Source organism: Hemitrygon akajei, chromosome 31, assembly GCF_048418815.1.
Source record: "Hemitrygon akajei chromosome 31, sHemAka1.3, whole genome shotgun sequence".
Lineage (NCBI taxonomy): Eukaryota > Metazoa > Chordata > Chondrichthyes > Myliobatiformes > Dasyatidae > Hemitrygon > Hemitrygon akajei.
In genome coordinates, this window is record NC_133154.1 from 23,600,054 (window position 1) to 23,623,177 (window position 23,124).

The 23,124-nt window shown below is 45.3% G+C and overlaps 1 long non-coding RNA gene across 2 annotated transcripts in view; it reads left to right on the forward strand.

Moving 5' to 3' along the window:
- The window catches only part of LOC140719063 (uncharacterized), an 88,529-nt gene extending 65,675 nt beyond the window's left edge, over nt 1-22,854 (forward strand). The window contains exons 2-4 of one of the 2 annotated variants that reach the window (XR_012096851.1): nt 3,019-6,721; nt 20,308-20,531; nt 21,389-22,854. This is a non-coding gene — a long non-coding RNA (uncharacterized lncRNA). The remainder of the gene's footprint in view (nt 1-3,018; nt 6,722-20,307; nt 20,532-21,388) is intronic. The other variant, XR_012096852.1, reaches the window with a different exon arrangement.
- The last annotated feature ends 270 nt before the right edge of the window (nt 22,855-23,124 follow it).

Here is a 23,124-nt window from a genome sequence, read left to right on the forward strand (position 1 = left end):
TACACCAATTCTCTTAGGCTACGGTCAATTATGGAAAACTCTGAACATCCTCTACATAGCACCATCCAGAGACAGAGAAGCAGTTTCAGCGACAGGTTACTATCGATGCAATGCTCCTCAGACAGGATGAAGAGGTCAATACTCCCCAATGCCATTAGGCTTTACAATTCAACCGCCAGGACTTAAGAACTTTTTAAAAGCTATTATTAATGCTTTTTGAGATAGTGATTTAGATGCATATCATATTTTTTACTGAGTTAAGTATTGTATGTAATTAGTTTTGCTACAACAAGTGTGTGGGACATTGGGAAAAAAGTTGAATTTCCCCATGGGGATGAATAAAGTATCTATCTATCTATCATGCAGTTCTATAAGAAAGTGCTGGTGATGCCTCTCTTCTAGGTGTGTTGAACAACCTCTACGCTCGTTTCGAGGTGGAAAATGACGTGGTGGTGAGGAAGACCACTCCTCCTCCCAATGACAGGGTGCTGTGTCTTACCGTGGCCGATGTGAGGAAAATTCTATGCAGGGTCAACCCATGGAAGGCTGCTGGACCAGACAATATTCCTGGCAGAGTGCTTAGAGGATGTGCAGATCAGCTAGCAGATGTTCTCACTGACATCTTCAACATCTCCCTGAGCAGCGCCGTCGTTCCAACGTGCTTCAAGGCCGCCACCATCGTCCCCGTGCGGAAGAAGTTTTCAATGTCCTGCCTCAATGACTACCGTCCCGTTGCACTCACATCCATCATCATGAAGTGTTTCGAGAGGCTCGTCATGAGGTACATATCCCTGTGGCCCCCTCACTGGACCCCCTGCAGTTCGCGTATTGTCCCAACCGCTCAACAGACGATGCCATTGCCACCACCCTCCACCTGGCCCTAACCCACCTGGACAAAGAAGACACATACGTTCGAATGCTGTTCATAGACTTCAGTTCAGCATTCAACACAATCATCCCTCAGCACCTGATTGGAAAGCTGAAACTGCTGGGCCTGAACACTTCCCTCTGCAACTGGATCCTAGACTTCCTGACTGGGAGACCTCAGTCAGTCCGGATCGGGAGCAGCATCTCCAACACCATCACATGGAGCACGGGGGCCCCCCAGGGCTGTGTGCTCAGTCCACTGTTGTTCACTCTGCTGACCCACGACTGTGCTGCGACACACAGCTCGAACCACATCATCAAGTTTGCCAATGACACAACCGTGGTGAGTCTCATCAGCAAGAACGACGAGTCAACATACAGAGAGGAGGTGCAGCAGCTAACGGACTGGTGCAGAGCCAACAACCTGTCTCTGAATGTAAGCAAAACAAAGGAGATGGTTGTTGACTTCAGGAGAGCACGGAGTGACCACTCTCCACTGAACGTTGACAGCTCCTCCGTTGAGCTCGTTAACAGCACCAAATTTCTTGGTGTTCACCTGGCAGAGAATCTCACCCGGTCCCTCAACACCAGCTCCTTAGCAAAGAAAGCCCAGCAGCATCTCTACTTTCTGCGAAGGCTGAGGAAAGTCCATCTCCCACCCCTCCATCCTCATCACATTCTACCGGGATTGTATTGAGAGCATCCTGAGCAGCTGCATCACTGCCTGGTTCGGAAATTGCACCGTCTCAGATCGCAAGACCCTGCAGTGGATAGTGAGGTCAGCTGAGAAGATCATCGGGGTCTCTCTTCCCGCCATCACGGACATTTACACCACACGCTGCACCTGCAAAGCTAACAGTATTGTGAAGGACCCCACACACCCCTCACACAAACTCTTCTCCCTCCTGCCGTCTGGCAAAAGGTACCAAAGCATTCGGGCTCTCACGACCAGACTGTGCAACAATTTCTTCCCCCAAGCCATCAGACTCCTCAATACTCAGAGTCTAGACTGACATCTACATCATTTATTATTATATTGAAATTTGTCCTCTACTGTGCCTGTTGTCTTGTTTGCTAGTTATTGTACTGCCCTGCACTGTTTTGTGCACTTTATGTAGTCCTGTACAGGTCTGTAGTCTGGTGTAGTTTTTATGTTGTTTTACATAGTCTAGTGTAGCCTTGTGCTGTCTCACATAGTCTAGTGTAGCCTTGTGCTGTCTCACATAGTCTAGTGTAGTTTTGTGTTGTTTCATGTAGCACCAGGGTCCTGGAGGAATGTTGTTTCGTTTTTACTGTACTGTACCAGCAGTTTATGGTTGAAATGACAATAAACTTGACTTGACTTGAAAGTCAGCTGGTAGATTGTTTCAAACATCTTGGAAAACTTGCTACAGTTCTTCTGTAGACTTTGACTGTCTCGCTTGCTTCTGTCTCTCTGGGGAAGTCCCAGACAGTCTCGATGATGTTGAGACCAGGGCTCTGTGGAGGCGATACGCTTCTAATCCAGATAAAAAATCTAGGGTGCCTAAGAATTTTGCACAGTGCTGTACCTACGTACACACTGAGAACGTGAGTTGTAAAGAGCCATTGAAAGCGAGTCTGTTGGTTGTGGAATCATTTCAGAGTTGATGTGAGTGAAGTTATCCACACTGGTTCAGGAGCCTGATGGTTGAAGGGTAATAACTGCTCCTGAACCTGGTGCCGTGGGACCTAAAGCTCCTGTGCCTCCTCCCAGGTGGCAGCAGCCAGAAGAGAGCACGGCGCGAGATGGTGGGGGAAACTGGTGGTGGATGCTGCTATCTTGTGGCTGCACTACTTGTAGATGGGCTCAATGGCTTTGCCTGTGATGGACTAGGCTGTGTCCACCACTTTCCATGGAGTTTCCTGCTTTTGCTGTTTCCGTACCAGACCGTAAGGAAACTCTTCACTGTGCATTTACAGGTGGTCAAGTCTAGAAGACGTGCTGAATCTACTCTAACTTCCAAGAAAGTAGTCATCTCTTCTTTGTGATGGCACGTCCATGCTGGACCCAGAAAGATCCTCTGAAATGAACTGAGCAGTGAGCAATCACCCCCCAGCTCAAGAAATTTCTTTTTTTAAAATTTCTTGCACTTATTTCCTTATTAATGAAAATATCTCTTACCCATGCAGAGAAAGGACGACGTCACCCAAAGGAAGCACAGGAAGAATTTCTGAGCTGATCAGACTCTTGAACTAATATTGAAAGCAACATCCAGGCAAGGCAGGACATCACTGAAAGAACGGGAAGATCTGAACAGAAGACCCCCTCCAATTGAGGGGCACACTGAAGCAATGGCGAATTACCTGGTGGCCCTTTACCATAAAACAGAACTTCAACAAAATCATTGAAGAGTTTGAATGGACAGTGCGAAAGTATGACCTGGCCATGTTAGACCACAGAATATAGAACAGTAGAGCACTGTGTAACCCTTCAGCCCACAATGTTGTGCTAACCCTTTAACCTACTCCAAGATCATTCTAATGCTTCCCTCCCACATAGCCCTCCATTTTTCTTTCATCCATGTGTCTATTCAAGAATCCCTTAAGTGTCTGTAATGTGTATCTTCCTCTACCATCTCTCCTGGCAGTACATTCCAAGCAACTACCACAATCTGTGTAAAATCTGACATCTCCCTATACTTTCCTCCAATCATCTTAAAGTTATGCCCATCATATCAGCCATATGTTCCCTCAGATAAAGTCTTCGGCCGTCCACTTGATCTTATGATTTTGTACACCTCTACTAAGTCACCCCTCATCCTTCTCCACACCAAAGAGAAAATCCCTAGTTCGCTTACCTCTCTAACTCAGGCAGCACCCTGGTAAATCTCCTCTGCATCCTCTGTAAAGCCCCCATATCCTTCCTTTAATGAGGTGACCAGAACTGAACACAATATTTCAAGTGTGGTCTAACCAGAGTTTTATAGAGCTGCAACATTGCATCACCAGTCTTGAACTGAGTCCCCTGACTAATGAATGCCAACACACTACGTGCCTTCTCATCACCATTTATTCCCCATCACTGGTATGGTAGCATTGTAGAACAGTAGTTGATTTAATGGTTTAGAGTTGCAGATCGTTGATGCAAAGACATTTGTTTAAATTGCCGTATTCACCAGCCTCCAAGAGGACCACAACATTGTTGTTGGGTTGAAGGTTTGCGTGCCTCAATGGCCCGGAGAGCTATGTTGGCTGGATTCAGAACTTTATGCTTTTCTCTTAGACCATAAGACATGGGAGCAGAATTAGGTTATTCATCCCATCGAGTCTGCTCTGCCATTCCATCATGACTGATCCCGGATCCCACTCAACCACATATACCTGCTTGTTCGCCATAACATTTGATGCCCTGATCAATCAGGAAACCATCAATTTTCTCTTTAAATATACCCACGGTTTTGGCCTCTCCACAGCTGTCTGTGGCAGAGCATTCCACAGATTCACGACTCTCTGGCTAAAAAAAATTCCTCCTTACCTCTGTTCTAAAGGGTCGCCCCTCAATTCTGAGGCTGTGCCCTCTAGTTCTAGATAGCCTCACCTTAGGAAACATCCTCTCCACATCCACCTTATCTAGTCCTTTCAACATTCAGTAGTTTTCAATGAGTTCCCCCCCCCCCCCCACATTCTTCTAAATTTCAGTGAGTACAGGCCTAAAACTGCCAAATGCTCCTCATATGTTAACCCCTTCATTCCTGGAATCATCCTTGTGAATCCTCTCTGGACTCTCTCCAAGTACAACACATCCTTTCTAAGATATGGGGCCCAGAACTGTTGACAACACTCCAAGTGTGTCCTGACTAGTGTCTTACAAAGCCTCAGCATTTTCTTTGTTTTAATATTCTATTCCCCTTGAAATTAATGCCAACATTGCAATTGCCTTCTTTACCATGGACTCAACCTGTAAATTAACTTTTTGGAACTCTTGCACGAGGACTCCTAAGTCCCATTACACCATGTTTGAATTCTCTCCCCATTTAGATAATAGTCTACACTTTTGTTCCTTTTACCAAAATACATTCTCGTACATTTCCCAACACTCTAGTCCATCTTCCAACTTTTCTAAGTCGCATTGCTTCCTCAGCACATTACCCCTCCACCTCTCTTCATATCATCTACAAACTTTGCCACAAATCCATCACTTCCATTATCCAAATCATTGACAAACAATGTGAAAAGCAGTGGTCCCAATACTGACCCCTGAGGAACACCGCTAGTCACTGGCAGCCAGCCAGAAAAGGCCCCCTTTATTCCCACTCACTGTCTCCTGTCTGTCGGCCATTTCTCTATCCATTTCAGTGTCCTTCCTGTAATACCATGGGATTTTTAAGCAGCCTCATGTGTGGCACCTTATCAAATGACTTCTGAAAATCCAAGTAAATGACATCGACTAACGCTCCTTTCTCCAACCTGCTTGTTACTTTCTCAAAGAAGTATGATAGATTTGTCAGGCAGATTTCCCTTTACAGAAAACATGCTGACTTTGACTTATTTTATCACTAGTCTCCAAGTACCCCGAAACCTCATCCTTAATAATGGACTCCAACAATTTCCCAACCACTGAGGTTAAGCTATCTATCCCTTCATTTCCTTTCTTTTGCCTTCCTCCCTCCTTAAAGAGTGGAGTGACATTTGCCCCTTTTCCAGTGTTCTGGAACCATGCCAGAATCAAGTGATTCTTGAAATATCACAACCAATCCATCTGCTATCTCTTCAGCAACCTCTCTCAGGACTTTGAGATGTAGTCCATCTGGTACAGGTGACTTGTCCGCCTTAAGACCTTTCAGTTTGCCTAGCATCTTTTCCTTTGTAATAGCAATGGCACTCTCTCCTGCTCCCTGACACTAATGGACCTCTGACACACTACCAGTGTCTTCCAGAAAGAAGACTGATGCAAAGTACTTATTAAGTTCATCTGCCATTTCTTTGTCCCCCATTACTACCTCACCAGCATCATTTTCCAATTGTCCAATATTAACTCTCACCTTCCTTTTACTCTTAATATAACTGAAAAAACTTTAAATATCCTGCTTTATATTATTAGTTAGTTTGCCCTCATATTTCATCTTTTCCCTTCTTATGGCTTTTCTAGTTGCCTTTTGTTGGATTTGAAAACTTCCTGAATCATCCAACTTTCCACTCACTTTTGCTGCATTATATACCTTTTCCTTGGCTGTTATGCAATCCTTAACTTCTCTTGTCAGCCATGGTTGCCTATGCCTGCCATTTGAGAAAAACTTTTTCTGTGGGACCTATCTATCCTGTGCCTTCTGAACTATTCCCAGAAACTTCAGCCACCTCTGCTCTGTTCTCAGCCCTGCCATTACGCCCCTCCAATCCAGATGGGCAAGCTCCTCTGTCATGGCTCTCTAATTCCCTCCATCTTGTCTAATATTTGGATGCATATATATGATTCCCATAATGGTTTTTATTACCCTTGCAGTTACTTAAATCCACCCACAAAGATTCGATGTTCTTTGTCACTATGCCACCGCTTTCCAAAGATGTAATTCCATCTCTTACCAACAGAGCCACACCACTTGGTAGGTTCACCCATGCCAAACAAGTTGGAGGGCAGAGGCCAGACTAAACGATCCGCTGGTCCTTCAGGTTTGGGGATTCATCTCAGTGACTGGTCAAACTTGTTACAGAAACAGCAATAAAGAATCCATCTACATCTGACTATGATGATATTCCTGAGTCTTCACCCGGGACTCGCATGACTGCCAGTACTGAAAACCGAGAGGAAGCTTCTGACACGATGAAGGAAGCCCTGAACACCACCAGAGATGGAGAACCTTCATTGATGCCCTAAACGCCAGCGGTGTAATGGGCAGTAAGTATTCACTGGGGAATTCATAATTTAAGTAACTGTCAATAAAAACGGAAAAAATGCATATTCTGCAAATCCAAAATAGAGACAGAAAATGTTAAAAACACTCAGCAGGTCAGGCAGCGTCTGTGGGAAGAGAAACAGTTAACCTTCCAGGTTGAAGACCCTTTAACAAAACTGTATCTCTGTAACATTGAGGTCATCACAAGTATTCTCTACTACGTCACACACACACTTACAGTGTATTAACTCTCTCGAGTATACCCAACACACCTCATTGTAATAAACTCTGATATACCCTACAGCTCTCACTCTAACACACTAAACTCCATGTTGTTCGCATCCCAGTACCTCTCACTCTAAAACTCTGAAATGCTCCACACTCTGAGGTCATGCTCCTCAGTTTAACCAACACAATTTATCCATGAAAATCATTCATCACACCCTTCTCTATAACATGCTAATGTGCATCACAAACTTCACCATAAGATGTAGGAGTCAGAATCAGGCCATTCAGCCCATCGAGTCTGCTCTGCAATTCCATTGTGGCTGATTTATTATCTCCCTCAACTGCCTTCTCCCCTACCCTTACTAATCAAGAACCTATCAATATGGTTTACGTAGAAACATGGAAACCCTACAGCACAATACAGGCCCTTTGGCCCGCAAAGCTGTGCCGAACATGTCCTTACCTTAGAAATTACCTGGGGTTACCCATAGCCCTCTATTTTTCTAAGCTCCATGTACCTATCCAGGAGTCTCTTAAAAGACCCTATCATATCCGCCTCCACCACCGTCGCCGGCACCCATTCCATGCACTCACCACTCTCTGCATAAAAAACTTACCCCTGACATCTCCCCTGTACCTACTCCCCAGCACCTTAAACCTGTGTCCTCTCATGTTAGCCATTCCAGCCCTGGGAAAAAGCCTCTGACTATCTACACGATCAATGCCTCACATCATCTATCAGGTCAGCTCTCATCCTCCGTCACTACAAGGAAAAAAGGCCAAGTTCACTCAACCTATTCTCACAAGGCATGCTCCCCAATCCAGGCAACATCCTTGTAAATCTCCTCTGCATCCTTTCTATGGCTTCCACATCCTTCTTGTAGTGAGGCGACCAGAACAGAGCACAGTACTCCAAGTGGGGTCTGACCAGGGTCCTATATAGGTGCAACATTACCTCTTGGCTCCTAAACTCAGTCCCATGATTGATGAAGGCCAATGCACTGTATGCCTTCTTAACCACAGAGTCAACCTGTGCAGCAGATTGACGGTTGTGTTGGTCCGTGGCCTCCTCCGCATTCTCAGGTTGGAGACCTCATATTCTGTCTAGATAGCCTCAACCTGAAAGCATGAACAGTGATTTCTCTAACTTCCGGTAATTCCTTCTCTTTCCCTTCGCTCCTTTATCCATTCCTCATTCTGGCTCCCCTCTTACCCTCCTCTTCTCCTCAGCTCCCTGGTATCCCCCTTTAAATAAACCCAATGACTTGGCCTTTGTGTCTGTCTCTGACAATGATCCACCACCAAATGACAAAAGAACTTTTATTCCTTGGAATGCAGAAGAATGAGGGGAGACCATATAGAAATATTCAGATTTATGAAAGGCATACGTACTGTAGGACAGGAAAGAACAAAACTCAGGGGCGTCGATTTAGATTTAGGGTGAGAGGGGAAACATTCAAAAGAGACTTTTTACACTATTTATATATTTATATAACTTAGAGTAATTTTATAATTTATAGTAATTTGTATGTTTTCTGTTGTACTGCTGCCACAGAACAACAAATTTCATGTCAAAAGCTAATGGCATGTTGGCCTTCATAACAAGGGGAGTTGAGTATAGGAGCAAAGAGGTCCTTCTGCAGTTGTACAGGGCCCTGGTGAGACCACACCTGGAGTATCGTGTGCAGTTTTGGTCTCCAAATTTGAGGAAGGAAGGACATTCTTGCTGTTGAGGGAGTGCAGCGTAGGTTCACAAGGTTAATTCCCAGGATGGTGGGACTGTCATATGTTGAAAGAATGGAGCGACTGGGCTTGTATACACTGGAATTTAGAAGGATGAGAGGGGATCTGATTGAAACATATAAGATTATTAAGGGATTGGACACGCTAGAAGCAGGAAACATGTTCCCGATGTTGGGGGAGTCCAGAACCAAAGGCCACCCCTTTAAGAATAAGGGGTGAGCAGAGTTGAGGAAAAACTTTTTCACCCAGAGAGCTGTGGATCTGTGGAATGCTCTGCCTCAGAAGGGAGGCCAATTCTCTGGAGGCTTTCAAGAAAGAGTTAGATAGAGCTCAACGGGGTACTGATTGTGGATGATCAGCCATGATCACAGTGAATGGTGGTGCTGGCTCGAAGGGCCGAATGGCCTACTCCTGCACCTATTGTCTATTGTCGTGTAAGACAGCAAAAATGAAGCTAATTCTGATTCTGAGTCTGGTTCCTTATTCCTCAGATTGCAGGAGAATGAGGAGCAACCGTCTAGAAATGTTTAAAATGATGAGAGGCATGGATAAAATGGACACCAAGAGTCTTTCCCCCACAGTAGGGGAGTCCAAAACTAGGGGCCATAAGTTTAGGATGAGAGGGGAAATAATTAAAAGATACTTTTTCATGCAAAGGGTGATGAGTATATTCCAAAGGAAGTGGGTTGAGGCAAGTACACAAGTATTATTTGAGAAGCACTTGAACAGGTACGTGGCTTAGAGGGATATAGTCCGAACACAAGCTGGTTGGGCACCATAGTTGGCATGGACTGGTTGAACTGAAGGGCTTGTATCCATGCTGCATTCCTCTATGACTCTCTGAGTCTAAGTGGAACAGGAATGGATTGCATTGGCCTTTAAGCCTGGTCTACCACTCATCTTATTCTCATAGCCCTTCTTCTTTTGACGGTGGAAATCTTCGCCTTGAGCTTTGAGAATGCTGACCATCCACAGTCATGTAAATCAGGGGTTCCCAGCCTGGGGTTCATGGGCCCCTCAATTAACGGCAGAGGGTCCATGGCATAAGAGAGGTTGGGAACCCCTGCTCTAAATAAAGAATTTCAAATATCCACAATATTCTGAGAGAAGAAACGTTTCCTCATTCCAACACCAAGAGGCTGACCCATTAATCTGAAACTATTGCCCCCTTGATGTTGAACATGAGTGCGATTGAGAAATAAAGGCGCCTTGGAACATAAATGCACAATTGCTGAGCAAGCAAGGTCATAAGAAGAAGTGGCAAACCAGGAACTTGTGTTTATTACTGGGTGCCACTTTCACGTAGCAGTTAGTGCAACGTGGAGGGGGGTCAGAGTTCAAAGTTCAAATCTGTAAGGCGTTTGTATGATCTCCCCATGACTGCGTGGGTTTCCTCTGGGTGTTCCAGTTTGCACCTCAGTCCAAAGACGTACCGGTTAATAGGTTAATTGGCATTGTAAATTGTCCCGTGATTAGGCTAGGGTTAAATAAATGGACAGCACAGCTCATCGGGCTGAAGAGGCCCGTTCCGTGCTGTAGCTCAAAGGTAAAAATAAATTAATTTTTAGAGGGGTGGAATTGCAAAGTAGGGAAGAGATGCTAAACCTTTTACAAAACTTAGTTGGACCACACGTAGATCACAGCTTGCATTTCTGCAGAGCCTGTTTTATAAAGGATGTCAAGGTGATGGAGAGGGTACAGGCTGAATTTACACCAGTGATATTAAAATGAGTGAACAGACCTGGCCTTGTTTCTCTCTCTTTGAAGGTGGACCTAGTAGAGGTCTTTACAATTGCAAAGAGTTTTTAATGCGAGGGGGGGGGGAAACCAGGGGCTGATAGAATCAGACAATCACCAAAAACCAATAATGGTGAGATTATAGACCTCACCTCCCACAGGGAGTGACTGAACAAGATAGTATAGGAGCATTAAAAAAGAACATTTGAGGGAGAACATAGAACACAGAACATTACAGTGGAGCACAGGACTTTCGGCCTGTAGGTGGAAGTGTTCATAATTCGCAGCCACCTACAGTGAATTGGGGTTCACTTTAAGAGGCAGGCCTGACGTGATGACGTAATTATGTAAAGTACTTTTAACGCGCTTTGTGTTCAGTGTTTACAGTACAATAGATGAGTTGCTATGGTTTTTCTTAAACGTAAACGCCTCCGCTGTTTTTATTTTCAAAAACCTAGAGGCCCACAAGGCTGTGCCAACCCTTTAACCTACTCCTTGAGCAACTTAACCCTTCCATCCCACTTAACCCTCCATTTTTCTTTCATCCGCATGCCTATCTGTGAGCCTCTTAAATGTCCTTAATGTACCTGCTTCTACCACCACCCTGGTAGAGTGTTACCACTCTGTGTGTAATAAACCTACTTCTGATAACCCTCCAACTCCGCCCCCCCCCACCCCCCACTATTCTTTCCTCCAATCAGCTTAAAATAATGCAATTTCCACTGTGGATAAAAATATCTGGCTCTGTCTCATATCATCTTGTACACCTCAATCAAGTCACCTCTCAGCCTCCTTCTCTTCAAAGAGCAAAGCCCTAGTTCTCTCAGCCTATCCTCGTAAGACATACTCGTAAGCATCCTGGAATATCGCCCCTATACCCTCTCTAGAACTTCCACATCTTTCCCATAACGAGGTGACTGGAATTGGACACAGTACTCCAAGTATTGGATGCTAAAAATAAAGAGGTGAGAATGGAACAGAGAATCAAAATAACAGGGAGAAAGAAGATCAGGGAGTTGAGAAAATGTTTTTGGCAAAGTAGTTATTGAGTGTTATCCTGGTTGTCCTATGATAGGAAGGATGTGGAGGTTTTGGAAAGGGTGCAGGACAGCCTTACCAGGGTGCTGCCTGGATTAGAGAGTACGGGTCATAAAAAAGATCACACAACCTTCAGTTATTTTTGTAGACCTTATTTCTTTATTTTCCTGCAAGAAAAGGAACCTCAGGGTAGAATATGGTAACATACACTCAGTGGCCATTTTATTAGGTACACCTACTCATTAATGCAAATAACAATCATGTGGCAGCAACTCAATGCATAAAGGTGTGAAGACAGGGGTCAAGAAGTTCAGTTGTTGTTCAGTCCAAAAATCGGAATGGGGAAAAGTTTGATGTAAGTGACTTTGACCGTGGAATGAATGTTGGTGCCAGATGGGGTGGTTTGAGTATCTCAGAAACTGCTGATCTCCTTGGAATTTTACGCACAACAATTTCTAGGGTTTGCAGAGAATGGTGCAAAAAACAAAATAAAATCCATTGAGCGGCTAGTATGGCGGGTGGAAATGCCTTGCTAATGAGAGAGGTCAGAGGAGAATGTCCAGATTGCTTCAAGCTGACAGAAAGGTGACAGTAACTAAAATAACCATGTGTTACAGAATTGACGGTTCCTTAATGTTATTACAGATGGGGTGGTAATGGGGACACGCTCCTGCTACCCAATAAATGCTCCCAGTGGTGTGCACCTCAAATAGTCTCTGACAACCAAGTCCAGCTCCTGGCCTTCACGTGTGGACTAGCTACTAAGCCCAGCCGAACCATTTCTACTGACAGGAGAAGGAGCAAAGACAGGTTATTGATGATGATGATGTCGACTCAGGCCTGAGAGGCCAACGTCGGGCACAAGACGCGGAACGAAAGACCGTGTGGCGCGCCACTCCTCACACAGACATTTTGCAGTATTTTTCTTTATTTTACGAGGTCGAGTTGCGAGCTCAACACTCAACCCGGCCCGGATGGAAAGCGTACTCGGGAGCGGCCCGACTGGATTCGAACCCGGGAACCTCCGTTCCGGAGTCCGGCGCTGATGTCACTGCGCCACCAGCTGACGAGCCAACAGGTTAGCCGACAGGTTGTTAGTGCCTTAAAACCAGTCACTTTGTGCATTTGGGGCTCGTCAGCCATGGTCAGTAGCTCAACTAGGAGAAGAAAATCTCTAATCTCCGCTACCTTGTGGCTATACCCACTCATGGGGAATATGCTTCAGGGGTAAACTCCGTGGAAACATGCGGAAATGGAGTCCCTAAGGCGACCCTACATTTGAATTGCCAAAAGGTTGGCAGCTCATCTAGGAGAAGAAAAACTCTGATCTCAAATCTCCACTACCTTGCCTCTACACCCACTGACGGGGAAGGAGTCAGGAGTAAACCCCGAGGGAAAAATCCGGAGCTGGAGTCCCTAAGGCAGTCCGACATTGAGTTCAACGCTGACTGGCAACTCCTGCGACGCTGCTGGTGCCGAACCGGATCGGTCTCTGCCGTCCCTTTGGGTTCATCAGATGCGTGGAGAGGGGGAGGATGTTACATGGGCTACAGCTCACCCTCCATATCGTGCTGCCCAGCCTCGCATACCTAGACAGATTGGAAGCAACATCCGGTCGACCCTGACCGACAGAAGTCACGTCGTCACAACGGCGCTGTGCAGAGGAGCATCTCTGAATGCGCAACAAGTCAAACCTTGAAGTGGATGGGCTCCAGCACCAGGAGACTGAATATTCCTCCTGTACCCAATAAAGTGCCACTGAATGTTTTTGCACCTAGATAATAAATTTATTTTGAACTTTGAACTTTAGAATTGTCCAGAAATGAGGTCTGGGTTCATGAAGTCAAATCCTGTCTGCATCAGTTGATAAATTTAAATTTAGTTTATATTGATAAAGATCTAGAACAAAAGGCTTGCACCCTTAATAGTGACTTGTTGTCAATATTGTTTGAGCTACAGGTTCTGTGATGCCCTTGACAACGGCATTTGTGGCTTCAGACCAACAGCACTGCAGTTGTCTTAGAACTTTCCCTGAAAAGGCGTTGCAAGCTATTTAGTCATATCCCCAAAAAAAACGTAATTCATGCCATTAAGAACAAGAATAAATAAGGAAGCAAAAAAAACCAGCAGATGCTGCAAACTGAAATAAAAACATAAAAATGCTGGAAACGTACAGTCGGTCGGGCAGCAACTGTGGAGGGGAGATCTGTAGCCTGGCGGTTTGCACGATGCTTCAGAGCGCCAGCGGGAAGGTCAGGGTTCAATCCTCGCCGCTCTCTGTAAGGAGTTTGTCTGTTCTCCTCGTAACTGCACGTGTTTCCTCCGATCTCCCCCCCACATTCCAAAGGTGTATCAGTTAGGGGTAGTGAGTGTGAACGTGCTACGTTGGTACTGGAAGCGTGGTGGCACTTGGGGGCTGCCCCCCCCCCCAGCACAACCTCACTGATTTGATTTGAAACATTTCACTGTGTGTCTCAATGTATATGTAACAAATAAACCTCATCTCTATCTTTCCCTTTGAGAGATGAATGATTCAGATCCAATTGGAACAAGGTTCAGAATGGATTCTGACAAAGCGTCTTGGATCTGAAACATTAACTCTGTTTCTCTCCCTTTACAGATGCTGCCTGGCCCATTGAGTGGTCTCTATATTCTCTGACTTTCATTCATCTATATTAGACTGGTCTGAATGGTTACCCATCACCTTCTCTCCAGGATTAGGGATGGGACTTCCAGTCTAATACCCTTCTCCAGACTTGTCAGAGTTTATTGCCCCAGTCGCTGCACTCTTTAAACCATATTTTATAACACTGTTTGCATTGTAAATACACGCTTGTATTTCTATACTCAGTATATTTCTGTATATTCAAGACCTGCTGCTGCTGTAGCCCGTCCACTTCAAGGTTCGAAGTGTTGTGCATCCAGAGATGCTCTTCTATTGCAATGCATGATTATTTGAGTTACTGTCACCTTCCTGTCAACTTGAACCGGTCTGGCCACTCCTCTCTGACTTCTCACATCAGCAAGATGTCACTGTCACTTACCGGATTTTCTTTTTTTTTTGCTTCTCGCACCATTCTCTGTAAACTCCAGAGATGGTTCTGCGTGAAAATCCCTGGATGTCAGCAGTTTCTGAGATACTCAAACCACCCCATCTGGCACCACCGATCATTCCACAGTCAAAGTCAGTTAAACCTCATTTCTTCCCCCGTTCTGAGGTTTGGTCTGAACAACAACTGAACCTCTTGACCATGCCTGTATGCTTTTATACATTGAGTTGCTGGCACCTGATTGGTTGATTAAACATTTGCATTAACAAGCAGGTGTACCTAATAAAGTGGCCACAGTGTTTATTTATGAACATTTCATTCCATATCCATCCTTTAACTTCTAACTTCATTTTTTGTATATGTTTTATTTACACCATTCTTTATACTTTATAATTGTTGATTTTTTTGTTGCATGTTGGGCCAACACACCACAGCAAATTCCTAATACATGTAAAGATACGGTATATGGTGATTAAATTTGATCCTTGATCTTTGGAAGGATTGAATGAATGTGCTCTGATTTTCTTCATATCAGCAGAGGAGTCATGTAGTCCTGAAGCATGAACACTCTTAGGGATTGAGTTAGGAGTAACCATTTCTTTGAACTTGTAGACTGAGATGAGAGGGAGTGGACACATTGAAATGAAGGAAACCTTCACAATGAGGCGATCAGAGAAAGGAGGGCCAAGCGAGAGGGGGGAGACACGGAGACATCCACAGCAACTGCTTTGCAGGGTGTTGGATCCTGATATTTTTGTGATCCAAAGTTTCTTCGGAAGTCAGGAACGAAGCATAAAACTTTTTGCTTACCCTGTTTCATTGAGTGGTTTAAGTCAGGAATGAAGCATAAAACTTATTGCTTACCATCGTTTTAATAAGCGTTTTACAAGAATGGAAATCGAAGGAGGAAGGGGAGCTAAGGGAACAAAGCAAAGGGAAAAGAAACTGTGGCCGTCTCATACTCTGACTAGTGGTAGCAAAAATTCCAGGGATAACAATTAACCTATAAAATTGCCAGGTTCAAGCGGTGTAATACCTGATACTGAAAGCTAAAAAGCTTTTGGAAAAATACAGAAGCAATGATACCATAATTGGTGTAAAATTCACTGAACAATCACGTGTATAGAGGTGATTATATAAAAATACAAGCAAACACAGGAAAGTTAGGCTACAAAAGACCCACAATTCTACACCCCAATCCCTCTCTCTGTGATAGGGCTTCAAACCTCTCCTAACCATGTACATCCCCGGATGGCTCTTAAATATTCCTAGAGTGCCCACCTCAGCCACAATTTCTGGCACCTCATTCCAAATACACACCACCCTTTGTGTAACGAAGCTGCCCCTGATGTCCCTTTAAACCTCTTGCCTCGGATCTTATACCATGCCCTCTTATTTTAGCAGTCTCTCCCTGGGTAAAGGACAATGTGTTTTCACCCTGTCTACGACCCTCATGATCGTAGACAGATCAGATCACCCCTCAATCTCTTATGTTCCAGGGAATAAAGTCTCAGTCTACACAATCTCTCCTTATCTCCGGCTCCCAAGTGCTGGCAACATCCTGATAAATCTTTCTGGAACACTTTCTAGTTTCAAAACATCTTTCCTATAACAGGGTGAGGGAACTGTACCCGATGAGGAGAGAGAAATGAAGAACAGATAAAGAATGTAAAACAAGTGAGAGAGAGAAGGAGAAGTGGAAGAGAAAGAGTGAGAGAGAGAGAGAAAGAAAGAGGGAGATAGAGTGAGAGGTAGGTAGTGAGAAAAAGAGAAGGGTGGAAGAGGGGAGGAGAGTGAGAATGAGAGAGAAAGAGAGGGAGAGAGGAAGAACGAGCGAGAGTGGGATGAGGGAAGGACAGAGAGTGTGAGAGAGAAGGGTTGAGAGTGAGAGAGAAAGAGAGGGGAGAGGAGAAAGTGCAAAAGAGAGAGGGGGAAGGGAGAGTGCAAGAGAAAGGAAGAGAAAGAGAACGAGTAAGATAAAGAGAGAGTTATAGACAGAAAGAGAGAGTGAGACCAAAGCGATAACTGGGAAAGTGATACTGAAAGAACCAGTGAGCGAAAACTGTAAAATAAGCCAGCAAAATGAAAAACACAAGGAGAGAGAGAGAGAGAGAGAGAGAGAGAGAGAGAGAGAGAGAGAGAAATAGAGAGGGAGCAAGTGAGAGAGCGAGAGAGAGAATGAGCGAGAGAGGTGGGATGACTGAATGAACGTGAATGAATGAACAAGAGGAATGTAACAAAATGGGGAGGGATTGAATCGGAATAGACTGGGCATGTCCAGGAGAAAAATAAATGAAAAGTCAACCATTTGAATGATTAGATTTTTCATTCAGAAATACCTCTCTGTCAGGTTTTTAAGAATGAATCTTTGCTTTTTATTCACAGTGGTGAGTTTCATTCATTTTCTGGTGAGTCTCTCTATCTTCTCCCTCCACGTCTGTCTCTTTCTGTCTATCTGTCCGTTCTGTGTCTCTCAGTCTGTCTGTCTCTTTAGAGCCTGCTGTCTCAAGGCACATTTCTATTTTTGGTACCTTTCTGTCTATATAAAACCCACAGACCGAGATGCCTTGGGTTAGTATCGACTCCTTTCATTCTGTTTATAGAACACTTGAAGCTCTCAAGGGGGCGGGTGCTGACGCAATTCGGCACGTGAGCCCCTTTGATAAATCTTGGACTCCTGACATAGACTCTGTGTTCAGAATTTCAATGCTTAACCGTTCGAGTGCCAAAGCAAAAAATCCTGCAGTATGGCCATGTAAATGAGCCACTGTTCCGTGTTTCACTCACAGAACGCGGTTTACCAACCTTCCAGCTGGCATTTTCCATCTCAGATTTTTTTGCTATTCTCAATTTTCATTCCCGGTTCTGAATGAGGATTCCACAGTCACGTTCGCTCTCCATCTCTCAGCTCGCCTGGCTTTTTTTCCCCCCTTTCCTATTCTCCCCCTATTTTAACCGCTATATCTCCTTCTTTCGTTTTTGCTCTCTATCTCTTGTGTCCTGTTGGCGGGCTTACACTTTTGTCCGTGCATGGTTTCGCCTCAGACGCGAACTGGGTGGGTTGGAGGAGCAACACCTCATATTCTGTCTGGGTAGCCTCCAATACAATGGCATGAACATCGATTTCTCCAGCATTCAGTAATTTCTCCCACTCCCCTGTCCCCTCTTTCCTTTCCCCACTCTGGCTCCCTTCTTCCTCCTTCCCTTTCTCCCATTGTCCACTATCAGATTCCCTCTTCTTCAGTCCTTTACTCCTGCCACCTATCACCTCCCAGCTTCTCAATTCTGGCTTCATCTGTCCCCTTCTAACTTGTCCTCCTTCCCCTCCCCTCACCTACACATTCTGGCGTCTTCAGTCCTGATGAAGGGTCTCGGCCCGTAACATCGACGGTCTATTCCCCTCCATAGATGCTGTCTGACCTGCTGAGTTCCTCCGGCCTGTTGTGTGTGTTGCATTGGGAGGTGTAATTGGCGGGAATTTCACCTATAGAGAGTTTGCAGCACCGTATCCTGTACATTCACATGTGTGTTCAAACATGCAAACACGCAAACATACAGATACCAAAAATCTACACACATACAGATGACATGCATGTACAAATTCAAACATGCATAAGTTCGCCATGCGCGTACAGAGTCATCAAACAATACAGCACAGAAACAGGCCCTTCAGCCCATCTAGTCCATGCCAAACTGTTACTCGGCCTGGTCCCATTGACCCGCACCTGGACCCTTCCCATCCATGTACTTACCCAAACTTCTCTTAAACGTCGCACTGGAACCCGCATCCATCACTTACACTGGCAGCCCGTTCCACACTCGCACCACCCTCCGAATGAAGAATATCCCCTTCAGATTCCTCTTAAATATTTCACCTTTCACCCTCAAACCTCTAGTTCTAGTTTCACTCAACGACAGTGGGAAAAACTGCTTACACTCCTCATAATCCTATCAACCTCCCCTCGTTCTCCTATGCTTCCGAAAATAAAGTCATAACCTATTCAGCCTATCCCCAGGCCCCGATAAACTTGCAAATCTCAAACTTGAAAGTAACGCAGAACCACAAGCACGTACGTACAAAGATTAGTAGAAATACACTCACGTACATACAAACCCGCAAAGTACACCTCTATTTATCATGTGTGAATCAAAACATAGAGTGAACGGCGTCATTCGCTTCGATGAGCAGCACGATCAGAGGATGTGCTGGGGGCAGCCCGTACGTGTCGCCACCTTTCCGGTGCTAACGTAACGAGCCCACAAAGCTCGGCAGAACAACACAGAACACAAGAAGCGACGAGACAACGGCAGCAAAAGCAAGCCCCCTTCCCCCCTCCCACCCATCCCCATACGCAGTCCTTTAACTCTTCGGACACCAGCCTCCAGTGGACTCAGACTCAAACTCGGGCCTCCAGGCATTGGGCCTCCAACTTCCCATAAGGCCATAAGACCGTAAGATATAGGAGCAGAATTAGGCCCTTCCACTCTGCCATTCCATAACGGTTGATTTATTATCCCTCCCAAACCCATTCCCTTCCCTTCTCCGTGTATTCTTTAATGCCCCGACTAATAAAGAAACTGTCAACCTTCACTTTAAATATTTCCAAATGACTTGTCCTCCACAACCGGCTGTGGCAATGCGTTCCACAGATTCACTACCCTCTGGCTAAAGGAATTCCACTACATGAACATCTCTCTATTCTGAGGTCCAAGACTCTCACCCCAGTCCTCCACTATAGGAGCCCTGACGAAGGGTCTCGGCCCGAAACATCGACTGTACTTCTTCCTATAGATGCTGCCCGGCCTGCTGCGTTCCACCACCATTTTGTGTGTGTTGTTTGATAGGAAACATCCACCCCACATATGGTCCATCCATGCCTTTCAATGTTTGATAGGTTTCAATGAAATTTACCCTCTCCCCCCACCCCGTTCTTCTGACTCCAGTGAGTACAGGCACAGAGCCATCAAAAGCTCCTCATATGTTAACCCTTTCATTCCAGGTATCATTCTCGTGGACATCCTCTGCACCCTCTCCAATGCCAGCACATCTTACATAAGGGGCCCAAGACTGCTCACAATACTCCAAGTGTGGGTCTTACCCACGTCTTATAAAGTCTCAGCGTGTTCACAGAGATTTGCAGACTTGACTCCGGCCTACTGGCCTCGGCTTCCGGAATTCCGGAGCCATCCTCGGTATCACTCCCAGGACCCGCCGATCACCAAACGCCATGTTTCGAACTCCAGTCTCACCAATTCACGAACCCAGGGGTCATCGGACCTCATGAAATATAAACCTGTGCACACAATCACTCCAGCTAAAAACAATACGTGCAAGTGAATACACTAAAACACAGGCACTCACACAGAAACAGAAATATCGATATTCTCAAACAAACACACACACGTACACCATCTCACAGGCACGCGCACAAAACCACTTACAAGCATACAGAAACAAGCACACATAAACACTCGTAACCGTGCATCCAACTACTTCACATACTGTGTGCTCACAAGCACGTGCACATATTGGCACAAGTGAAAGATGCGCACAAGTCTGCTGTTGGTGCATGCAAATGTGCACATAAACACAGACAGACACAGACACACACTCACACACACACACACACACACACACACACACACACACACACACACACACACACACACACACACACACACACACACACACAGTACAACCTTCTATGCGGTGGTGTGCTGAAGCAATTGTATCGACACGGATGATGCCAACAGGCTCACTAAACTGATTAGGAAGTCTGGCTCTGTTGTAGGAGTCAAACTGGACACACTGGAGGCTGCGGTAGAACAAAGGACCCGACGGAAAATCCTGGCAATCCTTGGCTGAGTAGAGGAGCACTTTCAGTAATAGACTAAGACAACTACACTGCCCCAAAGAGTGCTATATGAGGTCATTCTTACCCTCCGCCATTAGGCTCTATAATGAGTCGGCCTATAGCTGGGGAAGGGATGATCCCCTCCTGTTAGACTGTTTAAGGTAATTTTTAATGTATTCTTCTTACTTATCTTCTAATATTGTATACCTGTGAACTTGAAATGCCACTGTGACACTGTAATTTCCTTTGGGATCAATAAAGTATCTATCTATCACACACACACACACACACACACACACGCACACACGCACGCACGCACGCACGCACGCACGCACGCACGCACGCACGCACACACACACACACACACACACACACACACACACACACACACACACACACACACACACACACACACACACACACACACACACACACACACACACAACAACAACAACAACAACCAAAGTTCATTTGTGGCAATTTTCCCGTCCGATCTATTACTAGTTTGTAAGTTTTGACTTTTTAATTAAAGTTCATGTTACAACTGTGTCTCTCCATCAGTCTGCTTTAACGTTTGGATGCGGTATAGTTTATGCAGGCGTGCTCTGTGAGTGCATCATGGCTAATTTTTTGCAGCCCTGCCAACTTCGTAGCACTCCCGCTTTACAACTATCATCGTCAGCAGCCACGTTCCCAAGGGACGAAGCAAAAAAAATTACTGGGATGAAACAATTCAGATTAAATCGCATGAGTACTGAATGTCTTCTGGAAATCACACATCTGATTGCTGCCAAAAATAATTTTTCATTGAAGATAATTTTCTGCAGATTTCCTTTACTGATGTGAGTTTTTGTGGTTGGCATCGATTGATAAATGTGATAATTCAAATAAAACAAATCAGAACAAATTATAAAGTGTTCTGTAGTGTAACATGACCATGATCTCTCCTCTTTGTAAATTTGACTGTTGTAATGGAGGGTCTCAGCCTGAAACATTGACTGTTTCTTTATTTCCATAGATGCTGCCTGACCTGCTGAGTTCCTCCAGCATTTTGTGTGTGTTTCTTCAGACTAACCAATTGTCCATGTTGTAAGTCAACCTCATCCCTGGACCTCAAATTAAACAACTCCTCAATTGGACTTGGCCTGAAACATCAACCCATTATTCCTCTCCGTAACTGTCGCCTGACCTGCTGAGCTCCTCCAGCATATTGTGTATATTACTCTGGATTTCCAGCGTCTGCAGAATCTTCTTGTTGTCAATTTTAAAGGTTTTATCCACTTTTGAAAATCTTTTCCTGCTCTTCACCTTCTCATGAAAAGACACTTGGACGGGGTCATGGATCCCACCTACCTACTGCCCATTGCGCCACTGGAGTTTAGGGCAGCAATGAACGTCTTCCACATCTGGCAGTGTTCAGGACTTCCTTCATCGTGTCAGTAGCTTGCTTTCCACTATGTCAGTCATGCAAGTCCCGGGCAAGGACTCAGGAATACCATCACACTCATATGTAGCAGGATTCTTCATTGCTGTTTCCATAACAGTTTTGTTTGATCCATCAGGGTTGTTGGCCCTGAGCTGAACCCTCCCAAGCCTGGAGGACCAGCAGACAACTATTGACCTCTGCCGTCTAGCCTTTGACCTGTTTGACATGGGTGACCCTACCAAGAGCCAAAGCATAAAGCTCTGACTCCATCGAACATCGCTCTCTGGGTCATCGAGGCATGCAAGCCTCCAAACCCTACGACAAGGTTGTGGTCCTCTTGGAGGAGGTTCATAGATCAGAAAGGTTTAAAGTGATATTGGTCTAAACACGGGCAAGTGGGACTAGCTTAGGTGAGCAGGTGAGCATGGACTAGTCTCGGTCCTGTATGACTCATTAACTCCCTGTGAATGTGACGTCCTCCATTCACACAAGCCCCCCCAACCTACCGAAGTTCCATTTCTGGGTTCTTATTTGTCTGTGAATTTAACCACTCCTCTATAGCTGCTTCTATCTTTGGGTGCTGAGCTCTCAAGCTCTGGACAAATGTTTATTGGCCCACCATGTCGACCATCCCATCGCGGCTAGGTCCGGCAACTGCTCTGCTCTGCAAGAGCCTGCAGAGAGTCATGAACACAGCTCAGCACTTCACGAGAAACAACGTCCCATCCATGGATTCAGTCTGCACTTCTCGCTTCCTCCATAAAACAGGCAGCATCACCACCAGCCCCCCTCCAGTAAAGGGTACAAAATGCCTGAAAGTATGTCCCACCAGGCTCGAGGTTATAAGATCGGTGAATGGTTGCCTAGTACGATAAGATGGACCATTAACCTCACACTCTTGCACCTTGCACCTCGTTGTCTATGTGCACTGTGTGTTCTCTGTAACTGTAACATGTTATAGTGCATCTGTTGTTGTTTTATCTTGTACTGCGTAATGAACTGATGTCTATGAATGGTACACAAGATAGATTTTTCACTGTACATGTGACAATAATAAACAAATTTACCTCCGCCTCTCTGTTGCTCCACATTTAAGATGCAACTAACAGCCAAGACTGCCCATCTGCCCTGATGCCTCATATAGAGCCTAGACCAGGGCCATTGATCCACGATGTCTGACCAGGCCCATTGATCCACGATATTTGACCAGGCCCATTGATCCATGATGTTTGACCAGGCCCATTGATCCATGATGTTTGACCAGGCCTATTGACCCACGATGTCTGACCAGGCCCATTGACCCACGATGTCTGACCAGGCCCATTGAT